Consider the following 19,237-nt stretch of genomic DNA (forward strand, 5'->3'; position numbering starts at 1 on the left):
TGGCATCCATGAGCAACTCTGGCACCCTCCCTTCCACATGGCAGGGCAGGCTGGCTGAGGCTTGGAGCTGAATGTGGTTGGGAGAGGCCCTCATTCAAACCGAGTTTCCTTGGTACTGCTCCATCTTGTTTTTAGCCCACTGGTTATTAATCCAGTGTCATTAGTGCTGGGAGAAATTCTGTCTCCTGGCTTAATGACATGCCTTCATTTTTTGTGGAGCACAAAGGAAGAGGAGGACGTCAGGATGCCAGTTGCCAGCTTTGCTGATTACTGGTAGCTCTCATAAGAGTTTCACTGGGGGAAAATGAAGATTAATTTTAAAAAGATCAGAGCCTCTCTATAGATGGTATCTCCATATTGTCCTCCTAGCCTTCTCTTTCTCAGCTGTAATTTATAGATGATTCTTCAGGCTGTACGCAGTTTACAGCCTGCTAATAGGTCATTTGGAAATCAGATAAGAGGGGCAGATGATAACTAGATCACAGGAGCCTCTACATTGTAACTGAAGTTGGCTGGGCTCAGTGGCTCACACCTGTAATCCCAGCACTTTGGGAGGCCGAGGCCAGCGGATCACCTGAGGTCAGGAGTTCCACACCTGCCTGGCCAACATGGTGAAACCCTGTCTCTACTAACAATACAAAAATTACCCAGGCATGGTGGCACGCACTTGTAATTGCAGCTACTTGGGAGGCTGAGGCAGGAGAATCGCTTGAACCTGGGAGGCAGAGGTTGTAGTGAGCCGAGATTGTGCCACTGCACTCCAGCCTGGGTGACAGAGACTCTGTCTCAAAAAAAATATTAGCTGTGTGTGGTGGTACACTATAATAGCCCCAGCTACTCCAGAGACTGAGGTGGGAGGATCACTTGAGCCCAGGAGTTCCAGGGTGCAGTGAGCTGTGATTGCACCACTCCGCTGCTTCCTGAGTGACAGAGCAAGACCCTGACTCTAAAAAATAAAAACTGAAGGTAACTCAATGTCTCTTCATGCAGTTGGCCCCTTGTGGTTGTTTCTCTGAGGAGCCACTCTGCCAGGTCCTTTCCCTCTGTCCCTCTTCTGTGACCTCATGAACTTGACCTGGAAGCCTGGCCACTGTCCCTTAGTTGGATTTCTGTAGGTGAGAGGGGCTGTCACTGTTTTGGAGCAGTTGGGCCTCCCTGCAATTCTGAGCACTGCTGGGCCCTCATCAAGACAGTCTCAACTGGGCATGTGGCTCACGCCTGTAATCCCAGCACTCTGGGGGGCTGAGGCAGGTGGATCACCTGAGGTCAGGAGTTCAAGACCAGCCTGGCCAACATGCTGAAACCTCATCTCTTCTAAAAATACAAAAAAGCCGGGCGTGGTGGTGCACATCTGTAATCCCAGCTACTTGGGAGGATGAGGCACAAGAATCACTTGAACCCAGGAGGTGGAGGTTTCCTCCCTGGGTGACAGAGTGAGACTCCATCTCAGAAAAAAACAGTCTCATGGGCTGCAGTGTAGGGTGACTGCCCAGATGTCTGGTTGTTGAGCTATGTAGGGGAAGCAGCCTTTGAAAGAAAAGGCATATAATTTTGGGGTCAGGCGTACTTAGCTTGAAATCCAGTCTCTGCCACTTTCTAGGTGTGTCATCTTGGCTAAGTTATTTGACCCCTTTGAACCTCAGGTTTTTCATTTGCAGTGTAAGTTTAATGAATACATCTAGGTTGGTGCAAAAGTAATCACGGTTTTGCCATTACTCCCCCGCCTTTTTTTTTTTTGAGACAGAGTCTTGCTCTGTCACCCAGGCTGGAGCGCAGTGGCGCCATTTTGGCTCACTGCAACCTCTGCCTCCTGGGTTCAAGCGATTCTTCTGCCTCAGCCTCCCGAGTAGCTGGGATTATAGGCATGCACCACCACGCCCGGCTAATTTTTGTATTTTTAGTAGAGGCGGGGTTTCACCATGTTGGCCAGGCTGGTCTCAAACTCCTGACTTCATGATCTGTCCACTTCAGCCTCCCAAAGTGCTGAGATTACAGGCGTAAGCCACAGTGCCCAGCCGCCATTACTTTAAATGGCAAAAACCGCAATTACATTTGCACCAACCTAATACTTTTCAGGTCTGTTTGGCTGGATTAAACAAGCGATGTAAGTTACCTGACACCAGTGGACTCCCAGCCAGTGACATCTGTTTGAGCAGCACCTTCATTTCCATTTGCCTTCATTGTCATCCATTTTATGAAAGAATCACAGTACTATGCATTTAGAAACCAAGGACAGTTATAGCAAATCCATCGTTTATGGCAATTTGTGCTGCAGAAAACTGGTTCTAAAATTTTTCATTTTCCTTCAGGTATTCTACCTCGACACTACCACTTCTCAAATTTATTTCAAAGACGTTTTATCCTTTGCACCATATTCCCTTTGAAAAGTAGGGATTTGGACCTCCTACTGTTTATTTACTATGAAATTAGAGCTAGTATTATGGGAGCTCAGTGCACACTGATAACTGCTTACAAAAGGTGATCCCTGACTCTGTGAGAATGCACTTCTTCACAAGAACTATAGCTGTGTATGGAGTTTGAAGTAAGCCCACCTGTTTGTCATGTCCCCTCAGCATGGATCTCTGATCCAGATACTTCACAGATCTCTGGAGTAGCTGAGTGAGTGTGTGTGAGAGACTAGGCTTTATTTATTTATTTATTTGTAGAGATAGGCTCCCTCTGTGTTGCCAGGTTGGTCTTGAACTCCTGGCCTCAAGCAGTCCTTCTGTTTCGGCTTCCCAAAGTGCTGGGATTTTAGGCATGAGCCACTTGAGTAGGCTTTGAATGCAGCAGCTCATGCTGGGTTTGACCCCTCAAAATGGAGCTGCATAGCATATATAGTGGGTGTCTGCTTAGTGGCTCAGCATACGCCAAAACACCATGCACAATGGAGAAAGCAGGAACTGGGGATCGAAAGCTAATAGGCTCAGAATTCTAGCTCTGCTATTTGCCATGAGACACTGGGCAAAGCACATCTCTGACCCTCAGTTTCTTTCTTTGTGGAGAGAGTTATATCTATTTTGCAAGTCCTGATTATGCAGAGACATTGATCACATATCACGCAAGATCCAGTCGTCATGTTCTGTTATATCCATTTTGCAAGAATTCTTTATAAAGCCCTTAATATATGAGTGCCGATAGTAGTAATAACACTATGCAGAAGAGATGAAGAACATAGGAAATAATAAATTCATCAGTATTCAGTGTTGGGAGCAAGAGACAGTGTGTGTGTTCTGTTTTGTTATGTTTTGTTTTTTAAAAAAAACAAACAGTGAGCACTGGCCTTGGGCAGGTCGCCTGAGCTCACTCATCTCAGCTGCCTCCCCACGCGGAAGCTGGCTCCCTTGTTGTAAGGACCAGAGCACAAACATGAGAAGCCTTTGCAAACTAAAGCACTCTCCAAGAGACACTGTCAAGCCATCATTTCCATGCCTCTGTACTGCTGCTTGCATTTCTACTTTTCAATACCCACCATCTTCAGCGAGGAATCATTTCACGTGTACTTGTAGCAATGCCATCAGGCACTTATGATATATACTAAATCATCCTAGAGGCCCGGCATGGTGGCTCACACCTGTAATCCCAGCACTTTGGGTGGCCGAGACAGGCAGATCACTTGAGGTCAGGAGTTCAAGACTAGCCTGGCCAACATGGTGAAACCCCGTCTCTACTAAAAATACAAAAAATAGCCAGGCATGGTGGTGCGTGCCTATAATCCCAGCTACTCAGGAGGCTGAGGCAGAAAAATCACTTGAACCCAGGGGACAGAAGTTGCAGTGAGCCAAGATCGCACCACTGCACTCCAGCCTGGGCGTCAGAGTGAGATCCTGTCTCAAAAACAACAACAACAGCAATAAAATCATCCCAGAAAGCCATGGTCATAAAAATACTTGCCAGAATCCCATAATAAATTTTACTTACATTTTAAGTTCATTTGTTGAAACAGAAACATTTATTTCTCTTACTTGGCAACAAAGAAACACACATTTAGTCTGTGTTAGTATATGTGCCTGTGTTTACAGATCATTTTACAGGTCCATAATTTGAGTGAATTTGTATCATTTTCTTTTTGTTCACCATTGTGATCTCTGTGCCTTTACCACATGAATACCAATTTGCTGTGGACAACTGCCCGATCTGGTTACAACCTGGCAAATCTTATCCAGATTTAAGAAAATGACTCTGTAACTTTAGTCTTGTTGCTATTGACAGTCAAATGACTGAGTTTATCTTCATTGCCTTTTTCTTTCCTAGGTAGCTTTTAAGTCAGCTTGTTTAAGTCAGCTTTTAAGTTTGAAGAATAAACTCATTCACAAAACACTTAGAATAATCCAAAGTAATAGATGATATTTTGGCACCAGTTTTGTGTGGATCGTTCACACATTTCCCTCTATGCCAAAAGCACGGTAGAAAGATGAAAAATATTTCAGCCACCTCTCTTGTCACACATGACAACAGGATGCCTTAAAATATATGATGCTGGGTGCAATGGCTTACATCTGTAATCCCAGAAGTTTGGAAGGCCAAGGTGGGTGGATCACCTGAGGTCAGGAGTTCGAGATCAGCCTGGCCAAAATGGTGAAACCCCGTTTCTATTAAAAATACAAAACAATTAGATGGGCATGGTGGCGCGTGCCTGTAGTCCCGGCTACTCACGGGGCTGAGGCAAGAGAATCGCTTCAACCCAGAAGGCGGAGGTTGCAGTGAGCCGAGATTGTGCCCCTGCACTCCAGCCTGGGTGACAGAGCAAGGCTCCATCTCAAAAAAAAAAAGCATTCATTTTAGGGTGAGACTTAACTATGTTTAGGTCCCATCTCTGCTACCAGACATGTGTCTTGGTAAAGTTACTTGGCGTAGCTACTTTAACGAGTCCAACTAGTTGAATTATATAACAAGATAGTAGGCTCCTACAGAACGCTTCCATGTCGTTATGCTTATGAATGTATTTTTCAACTTTTATATGATTATTTCTTAATTTAAGAAAGCCAGCAGGGACCAAAAAAAGACACTTCTTTGACCTTAAGATGGCAAAAGATGTGAAAACATGGAGATGTGTATTTTCAGAATTTTGTAGCCATCACACATTTAAGATTTTAATGGACTTCAAGATGCTAATAGATATTTTGAAATTTCTCTGGAAATTCACTTGGTTTTCAGCTCCAAGCTGAACAAGGACCACGGGCAGCCAGGTGTAGGTATTTTGTAAGCCGCAGCTTGAGATGGTCGTACCTGGTGATGCTCTGTAAGGAGCTAAGAAGGCAGGACCACACGATCCTATTAAAAGGTAGCACTGGATGGCCTTCTTTTTAGACATGCTCCACTGAAGCCTTTTAGTCTACATGGGAAGGAACCAAGGCCCAACAAGTTTAGGTGACTGTGTTAGTTGTTGGCAGATTCATGTGTGGAGCCTGGGTCAGCTGACTTCCAGGACAGGGCTGTCTCCTGAACCATTCCGGCATTTGGAGAGCAATGAACACTGCATGACGTGGTTCTTCCTGCTCTGTTGGAAGAAGGCATGGCATTTTAGAGCACAGAAATTCATCAAACATTGAAACATTTGCTGTTGTATTGACACCATCTTTTCTTTAGGAATGATCTTGGAAAAAACTAGGAAAAGTTATTCCATGGACCAGTGATGACCAGTTATTGTTCCTTTTGTCAACAGGCAAGATGATGATGAATGAAGTCCTGGCAGCTTCCTGTGTCCCAGGCCTTGTAGAAATAAATGAGACAGACGTGCTTCAAAGTTCTAATGTGCATCACATCGGATCTTGTTTAAGGAAGCGTTAAAAGGAACCCACCGTTACCTATTGAGAAGGCTCTGTGCTCTCAGGCATTGTTTCTGATTGAATCCAGAGGTTGCAAGCATGCCTCCCTGTATTACCTGTTGGAGCAGGTTTAATTTTATAAATTTTAAACACAAACTCTATGAGTTTCTAGTTCATAATTGTTCTTTTTGGGGATCCACTCAGATGAACAGTATTGCATTTGTAAGAGATACCCACTTCCACAGGACCAGATTTCATTGCAATATCAGTGGCAACAGACTCCATCTGTAGCATCATCCAGTACCAGTGACGGGAAGGACAGATGGCAAGGAAACCCTTCGGGGGGGGAGAAAAAAACGTCATATTGTGTTGGACCTACAGATTACTAGAACCATAGCTTTAGTAAACCAAGGCTTTTTTTCTTGAACACAATCTGTGTAGACTGTGTAGTTCTTGATTGGTGGCTTTAATCCGTTATCATTAGGTATCTCCTTGAACTTTCTCAAACACTGAAAATCTTAAGCTTTCATTAAAAAAAAAAAAAGTAAATGCAGCTTTCAGAAAATCCAGGATTCAGTACAGTCTTCCGAGTGTTTGACTTCAGCCTCCCTGTCCTGTAATTACCAACAGCAGGTACCCGGGTGGTAGACAAGAAGCCTTGCGGGATAGATAAGGAAATGAGGAGGAACAAACATATCACATGGTATCATAAACATACTTTATAAGTACATTTCTTATTAGCTTCTTCTTCGGGCAGAGATTATAAAAGTTTGCTGCAAGTATCCAGACCAGGATTTGTGTTTTGGAAATTATCAGTGTTCACAATACCTGCAGGGAAGAAAAAAATACAAAAACTCAAATATGAATACTGTTTACACCCAAAAGAACATTTTTATCATTCTTTTCTTTGTTTTTGGCTCTGTCAAAAATTAAAGTGCTTGGAATGCTGTAGTCTGTGATCTCTTGAAATTTAATCAATGAGAACCTAGCATTTTCACAGTATGCTGTCACTTTGGACATTCATAATAAAAATTGAAACTAATTTTGGTTGTTAGTCATTTATTTTGCTGTGTAGCTTAGTGCATCTTTTGTGGTCTGTCTGTGCCTAGTAACTGAGCAGTCTGTGTGTATAGAGATGTAGAGATACATTCATAGTTGAAGCCTTTCACTGTTGTTTTCTATATTTGAACAACCACTCTTTTTATTTATTGAAAGGCCAAGAGATTTTTGAATGCCAAGGCCTTTTTGAATATGCATTCTATAACACGGATTAAAATTAATTCCTGAGGATTATATCTAAGCTTTCTTGAGTTTCTCCTTACAGCAGATTTTCTATTAAATTGATTATAATTGTATTTGCTATTACAAGTAGTAAGTAGAAAACTAGAGAAGGCTATAGGTAATATAGTGGCAATTATAGGCTTTTCAATAGGATCTTTATTTGTTTGATTCTCTGCCTGGTAGTGTTGGAATATTGTTTTATGTATTCCATCATACTGCAGTAAGAAATAAAACAGCTCCAAAGAAACACAGACATGTGAGCCTATGTAGAAACTTAGATCTTGCTTGGCACCTGTACCAAATTTGATATGGCAATGAGAAAAGATCCCTTTCCTTCTATTCTTTTGTAACTAAACCTGCAATTGGCAAACATCCATCTAGCTCCCACTTCCCACCCCGTCAAGCCCCCACCTCCCACAAAGGAACAGTATGGATTTGTGACTAACTTCACCATTCTTGTGCACATATGAGCAAATGATTTGGGAAATTAAATGGGGAAAAAAAATAGAAGTTTCTGAGGTTCTTTTCGGTGGATAGGGTGAGAGGAGAAATAGAATAGCAAATGAAGTTAAAAGAGGATCATTCCTTCAGCACTGGGTGCATATGCAGTCAGCACTTAGCTGGAGGTGCTTTTCCAATGACCAGGTGCACACGAAGGCCCATCTGTTGGAAGAGTAATCTTTTTAAAATCCCAAGGCAGCATAATAGGGGCAGAGGTTGATGCTTTTGTTCCCTGGATGAATTCCCTTTTCAGAAGCTCCTGCTCCCCTCGACCTGAGCATCTGGACAGGCTCTCTGTGTGAATCGGCATGAATATTGAACAGTCCCCACTCCATCCCTGCTTCAGTCCATGGCAAAGGAAAGCTTTCAAAAGTCACCATCCTCCAGGGACTCGAAGCATTTCGAGCTGGTTTTTAAAACAGTATTAAGTGACTTTGACAAACTGAAGCTATTTGGTATTTGCACAATTAGAAAGAATCCCCCATGGGGGTTGTTTGGCTTTGTGAGTAAATGCTGGCCTCTCACTTGAATTCCAATACAGAGATCTCATTCAAATGAGATGGGTGGTCTTAGGCAATTTCTTTGTGGTTAATAAATTCCTCATGGGGGGGGGAAACTATTTCAGAATGGCCTCCGCAAAGGAATTACACATAGATGATTACTTTTATCCAGAGTAATTTGTGTTTTAAATGATTTTAAAGTATAAGCAGTTAAGAAAGTCATGAAATTTGATGCTTTAGAAGAATGCCTCCTTTCATTCATTATTAATGATTTCCCCAAATCCACTATTTCTGCATCTATGTATGAAAATTGAAGAACATTCCAGACTGTGGTGGTGGCATCAAATCCAATCATTTTTATAACTGGGCTTTCCTTTGGAGGACTCTTTAAAGGTTACAGAGAGAGGCAGCTTGGCGCAGTGTGTCGACTGGCACAGTGTATAGACTGGCTCATAGTTACTGTTTTATAGATGTTTTCTGTACCTTTTAGTATCTGTGAAAAATATTATATTTACTCCTTTTATTTCTTCTGAGGCACACATCTCTTTCAAAAACTTTTTTTAATATCATAGAAATATATTCTATCTGTGAGCTATAAGGAAATAAAATGATGCTCATTTTCATCCATTCTTACATTATTTCAAAACTAAATCATTTCTCAATCCTATAAGATATAAATCAATTGCCTATTATTGTAGATGACTTAGGAAAGAAGATTGTAAACTAGAAAAAATATACTTGCATTTTTAGTCCAAACTTTTAAAACTACAAGTTCAAGTACTGTATTCAGATATATTTTCTAAAAAGATATCATTCATAAAATTAATGCAAATTTTAAAATCCACTAAAGGATCCATAGTGCTAGAAATAAATGTGGCTTTCAGATGGCCGTGACTCTCAGCTTGCACAACTGGGAAAAAGCCTGAATATGCCTCTTGTTAATTTTGTCCGCTTGATCGTGGGATGGGAAGAATATTACTGAGTGGAAGCAATTGCTATTGCAAAGATGTTTTGCAAAGCTTTATGAAGACTGTGGCAAATGTTATCTTGTATCTCAAGGGACCTTGTGTGGAGAGTTGCACTGATATTTAGAAGTTCCCACACACGGTGTCACACAGGCCAAGAGCCACAGCAGTCAGAAATGCAAGGGGGACCTCCCTGCTTCTTACAGCATCATTCCCACCCTTTCATTACAACAGAAAAGGAAAAAGCTAACGAGGAAAAGGAAGTAACTTTTGCCAGAAATGTCCATGCAATTGCGGGCTTTCTTTCCCCTGTGTAATGTGAGTGCAGAAATGTCCATGCACTACAGGGTTTTCTTTTTTTTTTTTTTTTCCTTTAAATGGAGTCTCACTCTGTGGCCCAGGCTGGAGTGCAATGGCGTGATCTCGGCTCACTGCAACCTCCACCTCCCAGGTTCAAGCAATTCTCCTGCCTCAGCCTCCCAAGTAGCTGGGATTACAGGCACCTGCCACCATGCCTGGCTAATTTTTATATTTTTAGTAGAGATGGAGTTTCACCATGTTGGCCAGGCTGGTCTTGAACTCCTGACCACAGGTGGTCCACCCGCCTCGGCCTCCCAAAGTGCTGGGATTACAGACATGAACCACCGCACTCAGCCCAAGGGCTTTCTTTATCCTGTGTGATGTGAGTGCACTCACAAGTACACATAGCATGGGACTGGAGGCCATAAGCAGAGTGACTAGAATCCTCTTAGGCCACAAAAAAGCAAAACTCTCAAAGGTGAGGCCTGGCTGGGGACTGCCAGGAGAGCGCAGGGACCAAGAGGCCGGCTCTGGGTTCTGCAACACGAGCTGGGCTCCAGTGCCCCAGAAAGTGATTCCCAGGTTCTCACCTCATGTACGGCAGGTGTGGCCACAGCCGAAGCCCCACCTCCTTCACACTGACTCCAGGTCCTGTGCTTGTTTTTTTTTATTAGAATCTTGCAAATTTGTCTCCAAATACCAATATTCCTTCATTCATCCAACACGTATGTATCTAGTGCTTACTAAATACACAGTGCGGTGCTTGAGATCAGAGATGGAACAGTGCATTAAAATTATGCTTGAGCACGTCAGTAGAACGTGCATGTTCAATGGGAATACGGGTGTGTACTGCAGCTTAAGCAGAAGATGAATGCAAAGGAAGCTCACAGAGGCAGATGCAAATCAGTAGTTTTCCTAAAAATGACTTGTTCTTTATTAGCTCAACTTGCCACTATCGTAAAAAAGAAAATAGTTCTTACTGTTTAGTCTTTTGCTGTTTCCTAGCCAGTAACACATTTATAGTTTTATTTGGATTGGAGAACCAAGAGATTATATTGACATATACTAGTGAACGCCTCTTTTCTAAACCCTGAAACTCTAGCAAGGATACAGGTCCCACCATCCATGAATGCTGCCGTTGAATTCAACATGAGAAGTGACCCGTTTCATCTGTAAACGGGGTGGGGGAACTCAAAATACTTTCAAACACAAGGACTTTGGCTTTACAACGTTTGGAAAATTACAGACAGAACACAAGAAACTATTTATATCAAACCAAAAGAATTCAGAGTTTCTCAAGAGATCTCTTATTAAAAAAAAATGTGTATTTCATGGAATAAGGATAGACTATGGCAAGAGAATGGGATAGAAAGAAAGTTATTCTTTTCTGAACTTGGTTTGGTTTTCCTGGGGCCATCTTAGCAGTACACAGAAACAATGTTAGTTTTCCCAGATCCCCGTCACAATGAACAGTTGCATAGAAGTAGGGTTGATTGAATGTTTTCAGTCTAGTTGTATCTGACTTAGAAAGATGTTATCATTAAATACAAAAGGAGAAACTAAAGCCAATAGATAATCGGAGAATTGTGGATTTAATTCAGCATTAGCTGCTATCTTTTTCTCAGGCAGAAGGATACATCAGATTTAAGTACAGGAATTTAACTAAATGGAATGTCAGATTTATGATATGTAGGTTTCCTTTGGAAATCCAGACATCTCTGTCCAGATGTGAAGACTGTAGAGAATACATGTTGTTTAAAGCAGATTATTAACTTGAATAAGTACAAGCATGACCACCCCCAAATCATTTGCTAATCATTGTTTCTTTGACTTCAGTCAAGACACAAGCAATAACGTTCCTTCCATTCAACTAAAATCCTACTTAATTCCAAGTAAACGTAATAATTCCTCAGTATGCTCAATCAGACCATCAAAACCTTCGAGCTGAGGATCCCCAAGATATTACAGCAACAGACTATTTTCTAGCATAGTTGGGGCTTAAGGTTTTTCCAATGGATCTCCAGTTTTTCAGGAATTTGAATACATTTTTTAAATGCACTAACGTAAATGCTCTACTAGATATAATCCTAACAGTCTTTGCTGTTGCAAAGGCCACCAGGACCTTGAGGTGCTCCGGGTCTGGGTTAATGCCCATAGGGTTCACCATGCTGGACTGGGGGCCGCAGCAGCACCAGGCACAGAGCTCAGTTCATAAAGCACCAGCTTCTAACATAAATTGACATTAACGACAGTCACTCTCCTCCCAAGGACAGAGCAAAAAGGAAACCCACTTAAGAGAACAGATGCAGTTAGTGTATTTTAGCTCATCCCTTAAACAGTCACTAAACACCGGCATCCCATTGGATTTGTCTGTGCTTACATCAAGGAAGTTTCTTCTCTTACCAAATTCCTTCCATCACCCGTAAAGAAAGCACATTCCTTCACTCAGGTGCGTCTCCTCAGCTCCTCTTAGCTCAGTCTTCAGTTTGCTGCTTCTTTATTCCTTGCCCTTGGTTTCCACTTGGATTATTTGGTAAATGTGTGTTGCTGAAGATGCTTGCCATTGCTTCCAGGGTTGGTCCCAAACGTGTCTGCATATTAGAATCACCTGGGAAGCTTCAACAATCCTGAATCCTATGTCCCTTCCGCAAAGATTATGACTGCTAGAGTGTGCCCTGGGCATTGGGAGTTTTAGAGGCTCTCCTGGTGGATTCTAATATGCAAACAAGTTTGGGAATCCCTGGGCTACAGGGAAGAAAGGAAAGGTTTCGAAGTGCTCGGCCTCCTGTGGGTTGTGTGATTTGGAGCAAGTCATCTAACCCCGCCCAACCTTGGTTTCTCTGTGTGATAAAGACAGTTGTGCCGGCAGTTTTTCCCATCTGCATAATGAAAACCATGTTTACATGAGGTGGTTAGTAATACTACATGTAATGGGTTTGGCACAGGCTGGGCACTCGGGAAATGATAGCCATCATGCATCCCTAAGGTAAAATAAAGGCAAGGAAACACTGCGAATGATTAAGTGAGGTCAGTTTAATGGAAACGAAAACAAGTAGGTGACAGCCAGGCTCTCTGTCACATGGGATGTGGTTTCTTTCCCTGAGACAATTGAATTGTTCATCTATTTCTAGCTTGTTGGAAAGAATGTTACCACCTTATACTCAGAGATAAGGCTATTGTGTTCATCTGTTTTTCCAGGGTGGGGTGGGTCTGCCCAGGGCTTTGTGAACAGGATCTGCCTGGTAGATAAATCTGAGGGGTATTGGGAAGTGGACTCTTTGGCAAGGACTGATTGATTTCATGAGTTTGGTGGGTACATGGCTGATCACACGTCACTGGGGTGAATGTGACTCCTATACTCAGACTTGGGGAAAGATAGAAAGTCTATCTCATTTTGTTCTTGGTGAGTGGTCTCTTATGGTGGCACAATAAGGGGAGATTGGTGGTGTGTTAGAATCATAGAGAGAGAGAATGTCAGAGCTGAAAGAAACTTAGATCATCACCGGAGCCCCAGGAGTTCTTAACAGTGAACGCTCTGAGATTATAGGAAACACCTTCAACATATTTAACATTTTCTTTGATGAGGGCCATGGCTTCTTGTCTGATTCAATAAGAGCTTGCTAGCCCTCCAATACCAAAGAATCGAGTTTATGAATAAGGAAACAGTCAAAGGAACTGTTTAAAGCCACGTGGGCAGTTAGAAGCAAAACAGGACTAGAACTCAGGTGACCACAGTTTTCCCCAACCTCTACTCCCCCAGTTTTATAGCAAGTCTTAAGGATTAACTGTGGCAAGGGACTGTTTAAGCCACAGGTTCAACTAGTTCACTGGATAATCACAGCCCCAAGCAGACGGTGCTGGCATGCTACCAAATGAGGTTTCCATTTTTCTTTAGCTAAGGACATTGTGTCTCCTGAAGGTACTCGGAAGAAGGTAGAACTTCTGTTGCTGTTTGGAAATTCTCATTATTTTAACCTACAGTGAAACATCAGTCAGGATTTTGGGGGCTAACAGGAATCTGGACAGACATAAAGGAATTTAAACCACAAGTGCAGTCCGGGTGCGTTGGCTCATGCTTGTAATCCCAGCACTTTGGGAGGCCGAGGCAGGCAGATCACCTGAGGTTGGGAGTTCGAGACCAGCCTGACCAACATGGAGAAACCCTGTCTCTACTGAAAATACAAAATTAGCCGGGTGTGGGTGGCATATACCTGTAGTCCCAGCTACTCGGGAGGCTGAGGCAGAAGGATCGCTTGAATCCCAGAGGCGGAGGTTGCGGTGAGCGGAGATTGCATCGTTGCACTCCAGCCTGGGCAACAAGAGCAAAACTCCGTCTCAAAAAAACAAAACAAAACAAAACAAAAAAACACTTCAACAACAACAAAAAAACCCATAAGTGCAAAGTAGGCAAAGGCCTAAAAAATAACAAAGATAGTTTGTATGTCCTGTTTCTTTTTACTGTAATTTTCATGTAGGCTCAAGAGGTATGTAAAGTTTTGGTAGAATAAAGGAACTTTACAACCATCCGCAGGAGTCTATTAAACCCTGAGCTCTACAACATTTTTGGGATCCGTGGTGTTTTAATTGTGTTCATTTAAAATGTATCCATTTTTTTAAATAGATCACACCTAATTTGTGCCAGACACTGTCTAGCACCAGAAATACAGCAATGTACAAAACAAAGCCTCTGCTTTCATAGGGGTTTTTATCTTGTGGGAAGAGAAGGACAGTGACATTCATGTAATATTTTGGTTGAACGTGAGTGCCATAAAGAACAGAGCCGGGCAGGGAGGATGAAATGGACAGCAGTGGGGGTGCCATGGCTAATATTTTATATGTGATGGTGAGGGAAGACCTCACTGGGGAGGTCTGTTTGCATAGAGTTCAGAAGGATATAGGAAGGAAGCCATGGTTGATCACTGAAAAAATGAAAGGGCGTATGAGTTCATTCGGCTGTTTGGCACGACTGGGTCAGTTTCAGTGGTTTATGGTATACTGGTTTTCTTCCTCATTGGCCCAAGAACATTTGTGGGTTTTGTTTTGGTTTTGTTTTTGTTTTTTGAGACAGAGTTTCACTCTTGTTGGCCAGGCTGGAGTGCAATTGCACGATCTCAGCTCACTGCAACCTCCGCCTCCCATGTTCAAGCGATTCTCCTGCCTCAGCCTCCTGAGTAGTTGGAATTACAGGCACCCACCACCACGCCCCCACCACCATGCCTGGCTAATTTTTTTGTATTTTTAGTAGAGATGGGGTTTCACCACGTTGGTCAGGCTGGTCTCGAACTCCTGACCTCAGGAGATCCGCGCCCCCTCGACCTCCCAAAGTGCTGCAATTACATGCGTGAGCCACCGCGCCTGGCCCCAGGAACATTTTAAAGACCGCTTAGAGTTCAGCTTTGCAAGGAGGCTGTGCTGAGTTGGTGGGAGCAGTACTATTGTGAGTTCCATGCATTGCTGGGAGAGCTGGTACTATGTGGGTGTCTGTAAGCAGGAACAGGACTGGCTTTGGAGTCACCACATGAAACTGTGTCTCACATCCACCTCTCCCATCACGAGCTCTGTGACCATGGCATGTTATTTTATTTATTTATTTTTTTTTCAGATGGAGTCTGGCTCTGTCGCCCAGGCCAGAGTGCAGTGGCACCATCTCGGCTCACTGCAACCCCCGCCTCCCAGGTTCAAATGATTCTGTGCCTCAGAGTCCCAAGTAGCTGGGACTACAGGCACCCACCACCATGCCCAGCTAATTTTTGTATTTTTAGTTGAGATGGGGTCTCACCATGTTGCCCAGGCTGGTCTCGAAGTCCTGAGTTCAGATGATCTGCCCGCCTCAGCCTCCCTAGATGGTGAGATTACAGGCGTGAATCACCGTGCCCGGCTGGCATGTTATTTTAATTCTTTACACATCTCTAAAATGAAGAGAATGATAATGCCTCACTCACAGCGTTGTTGGGAGAATTATATCAGATGGATATGTTTGAAGTCTCAGCTCATGGCCTGTGACAAAATGCATCTTCAGTAAATGTCAATAGTCAGTGCAGCGGCAGCGGGAACAGTGCAGTGAGGGTGTGACCCAAAGGTGTGTCCAGCTCTTGGGTTTTGTTCAGAACTCACTCACCTCCTGCAGTCCATCTGTGGCCACTGGAGAGTCCACAACTGTGATACTCGTAGGGACAAAAGATGAGTTTGATCTTTGTGTTCCGTGCAGTGCTCTTTACATGTGGTAAGGGATAGAGAAGCATTTGATGGAGAAGTGAATTATTGACTAAAATTCATCTGGGTAAGAGACAAAGTAGAGAAAGTTTTCCAATAGAGGAAAATGTCTTATTAAAGTCTCAGGAAATGAATTGCTTTTTATTTAATATTTCCTTAAAGTTTTGTTTGTTTGTTTGTTTGTTTGTTTTTGAGACAGAGTTTCGCTCTTGTCACCCAGGCTAGAGTGTGGTGTCGTGATCTCAGCTCACTGCAACCTCTGCTTCCTGGATTCAAGCGATTCTTGTGCCTTAGTCTCTTGAGTAGCTGGGACTACCAGTGGGGGCCACAACGCCTGGCTAATTTTGAATTTGAATTTTTTTAGTAGAGATGGGGTTTCACCATGTTGGCCAGGCTGGTCTCAAACTCCTGACCTCAAGTGATCCACCTGCCTTGGCCTTCCAAAATGCTGGGATAACAGGCGTGAGCCACTGTGCCTGGCCTCCCTAATGTTTTTTAATGATTGTTTCAAATTCCATTTTTACAATAATGAGAGTCGTATTAAAAAGAAGGAAGGGCCGGGCACGGTGGCTCATGCCTGTAATCCTAGCACTTTGGGAGGCCGAGGTGAGCGGATCACTTGAGCCCAGGAGTTCAAAACCAGCCTGGGCAATATGTCAAAACTCCGTCAGTATAAAAAATGCAAAAATTAGTCAGGCGTGGTGGTAGACGCCTGTAGTTCTAGCTACTTAGGAGGCTGAAGTCGGGGGATACTGAGCCTAGGAGGTTGAGGCTGTAGTGAGCCATGATTGTGCCACTACACTCCAGCCTGGGTGACAGAGTAAAACCCTGTCTCAAATTAAAAAGTTGAAAAACAAGAAAATAAAAATGAAGTAAAAAAAATTTTAAAGTAAGGATCAGTAACAGCCCTTTTATTATAGTAGTTTTGAATTTCAGAGGTAAAATGTGCCTGGTATAGGCACATATATAGTGGTCCCTAATATATGTCTATATTTGAGACAGGGTCTCACTCTGTTGCACGGACCTGAGTGCAGTGGTGCAATCACAACTCACTGTAGCCTTCACCTCCTGGGCTCAAGCAACCCTCTTGCCTCAGTCTCCCGAGTCAGGGGGATTGCTTGAAGCCGGGAGTTTGAGACCAACTTGGGTGAAAAGAGAGACCTCATTTCTACAAAAAATACAAAATCATTAGCTGGGCCTTATGTTTAACCAAAATACACCTTGTGGCAGAATCACAGAGGCGAGTGACAAACTGCCTCCTCCTAAATGACAACCAGGGTTAATTAAGTTACTGAGGCTTGGTTTTAATAATTTCCACTTACAAGGAATTTTTGAAAAAAAATTTTTAATTTTTCTTTTTTTTTTTTGAGACAGGGTCTCACTCTGTTGCCCAGGCTGGAGTGCAGTGGCACAAACACAGCTCACTGTAGCCTCGACCTCCTGGCCTCGAGCAGTCCTCCCACCTCAGCCTCCCAAGCAACAGGGACTATAGGTGTGCACCACCATGGCCCGCTAATTTTTTTACTTTTTGTAGAGACAGAGTCTCCCTTTGTCGCCCAGATTGGCCTTGAACTATTGGGCCCAAGCCATCCTCCTGCCTCAGCCTCCCAAAGTGCTGGAATTACAGGCGTGAACCACATTCAAGGAACTTTCAGATGCTGAGCTGGAAAGTGGTGTGGGAGCTCCAAGTACCTTGTTATGATTTTTAAAAGCCCCAGAGGAGATTGGCCTTGAGGGGACAGAAGCTTCCTAGCATTACAAGGACCTCTGGCTTGAAGCACGGTGGGGAGGGGACCCTGATTTCCCAGACAGGAGGCCCAGCGTGCCTGTCGAGGACAGCCTGCAGGGAACCTGAGGGACTGTAAGCCACTGCCTGACTGTCTCAGGATCATGCCAGTGAAAAGGTGTCATTCAAGCCAGATCCATTTCAGGCATTCGTTACCAGGACTGTGACAAGTCTTGGACTGATGGTGAGGGAACGAATGCCCATTTTAGACGCAGCCATTGGCATGTTTGCACGAAGCGTGGCGCAAAGGCAGCGTTCTGCACTTTCTTGCTGTTTCTGCATGGACTTCCGTTTCTCAGCATGGCTGTCAGGAGGCACCTGGCAGCAGTTTGCATCTAGGGAGCTCTTCTTACCCTCAAGAAGCCCTGGTTTTTCCTTTCCTTTCACAGGACAAAGCCTCCTTGTATATTAGGGACCCAGAGAGGACACGGATTTCGAATCCTTAGAGGATGCTGAAAAGCTTGCCTTGAGTCTATATATATATATATCTTTTTTTTTTTTAACTGATTTACATGTCACATTTTCCTCTTGTATCTACTCATTCTAGTGCAGAGAAATATTTGGAAAGTGGAAAGTGGGACGAGAGAAGGGGAAATAGAGGGCCCAGGGCCACACACCTGGGAGTAATCAGATCCGCTGTGTCCGCAGCTCCTCCTTTGCATCAGCTGTGCTGCCCGCGCTTGCTTCCTGACGACTTTAGGTTTGGGATTTCCACCATCTTTAGAGAATCCACATGCTTGTGTGGGAAAGATGGTGCAGTGACCGCGTCAGATCTGAAGAAAGATGCATGCTAATTTAATGGGATTCAATTCAATTTTTATTTTTATGGAAGTCATCTGCTCACAACGTCACTCACCCAAAACCCAGGACCAGCCCTCCTCTCTGTCCTTATCAACAGTCTGGGTATGGCAAGCATGACTTACTCATGAAATTCACAGAGTCCCTGGCTCAGGGAGCTGGCCGATCCCTCAGAAGACCTTAATAAAAATGCAAATGGCCTTGACTCATTTTTAAAATGTGCCCACAAAAACAGAATGGAAGTTCTTGGGTTAAGTGCCAGATGATTGGTCCCTGAAACAATTCCTCATCCCCTCCCCACTAGGGAAGAGAATGGGGAAAGTAACTGGCGAGTGGGGGATGTGGGCCACTTTGGGGTAACTGACCTCACCAGAGACCAGCCTTCTACAAAAGTAGGCTCAGGATGGAGGGCACCAGGACTGGGGCTTTTTCTGTGAGAGAAGGCACTGTGTCTCACCCCACCCTCCTCACACAAACTCAGCTAGTGGCACAAACACACAAAAGAATAGCTCTTATTCCTTTTAGATATTAATAGCATTTTAGATATGTTTCCTCACTTACTCCTTAAAACAGGTCTGTGAGGGTTCTCTCTCATAGGCTGGTGGGATTTAGAAAGGGAGGGTAACTTGTCCTGTGTCTCGGCTAGTGGAAGCTGGGGGGACTGGAGCTGAGCCCCATGTCTGTGCACCTACGGACCTTCCAGCCTGGGATCACCCAGGCACAACCTGAGGGAAGGACAGGTCAACAGCTGGAGGTGTGAGCACCCGAGGCTCAGAGCCAGAATAGGCCAGGAGCTGGGTGAAGGGGGAAGGCCTTCACATGCTGGAGGAAGTTCCCAGCCAAAACTTCCTCTTCTGAGAGGCCAGATATCTGGGCAGTCCGGAAGAGGAAATGACGAATGAGTTGTTGATAAAAAATGGTCAAACCCAGGGAATCTCAGATGCCCTTTCTCATTCTTGGGCTGCATCGAGTAGACAAAAAGGTAGCCCAGGAATTCCACCTCGGGCTCCAGGTGCTGCAGTTCTCAGGGAGGTGTTGGGGAACTGGGGACCAGACCAAAGGTCTCTGTAGGATGTCTGATCTCTCCTCTGGTAGGAAGGCCGTTGGTGGGAGTGTTTCCACTAA

The 19,237-nt window shown here is 43.9% G+C and overlaps 1 protein-coding gene across 15 annotated transcripts in view; it reads left to right on the forward strand.

Annotated features, from left to right (window-relative positions):
* The window catches only part of SCAF8 (SR-related CTD associated factor 8), a 228,446-nt gene that overhangs the window by 168,344 nt on the left and 40,865 nt on the right, over positions 1–19,237 (forward strand). For 9 of the 15 annotated variants that reach the window (XR_001490105.4, XR_001490107.4, XR_010586296.2 and 6 more), the window contains one exon: positions 5,666–6,810. The exons of the other annotated variants lie outside the window; for them this stretch is intronic. The gene's annotated coding sequence lies outside the window, so the exon portion shown is untranslated. Of the gene's footprint in view, positions 1–5,665; positions 6,811–19,237 lie in introns of those variants that run through there. 15 annotated transcript variants of the gene reach the window in all.

The sequence above is a fragment of the Macaca fascicularis genome, chromosome 4, assembly GCF_037993035.2.
Source record: "Macaca fascicularis isolate 582-1 chromosome 4, T2T-MFA8v1.1".
Classification (NCBI taxonomy): domain Eukaryota; kingdom Metazoa; phylum Chordata; class Mammalia; order Primates; family Cercopithecidae; genus Macaca; species Macaca fascicularis.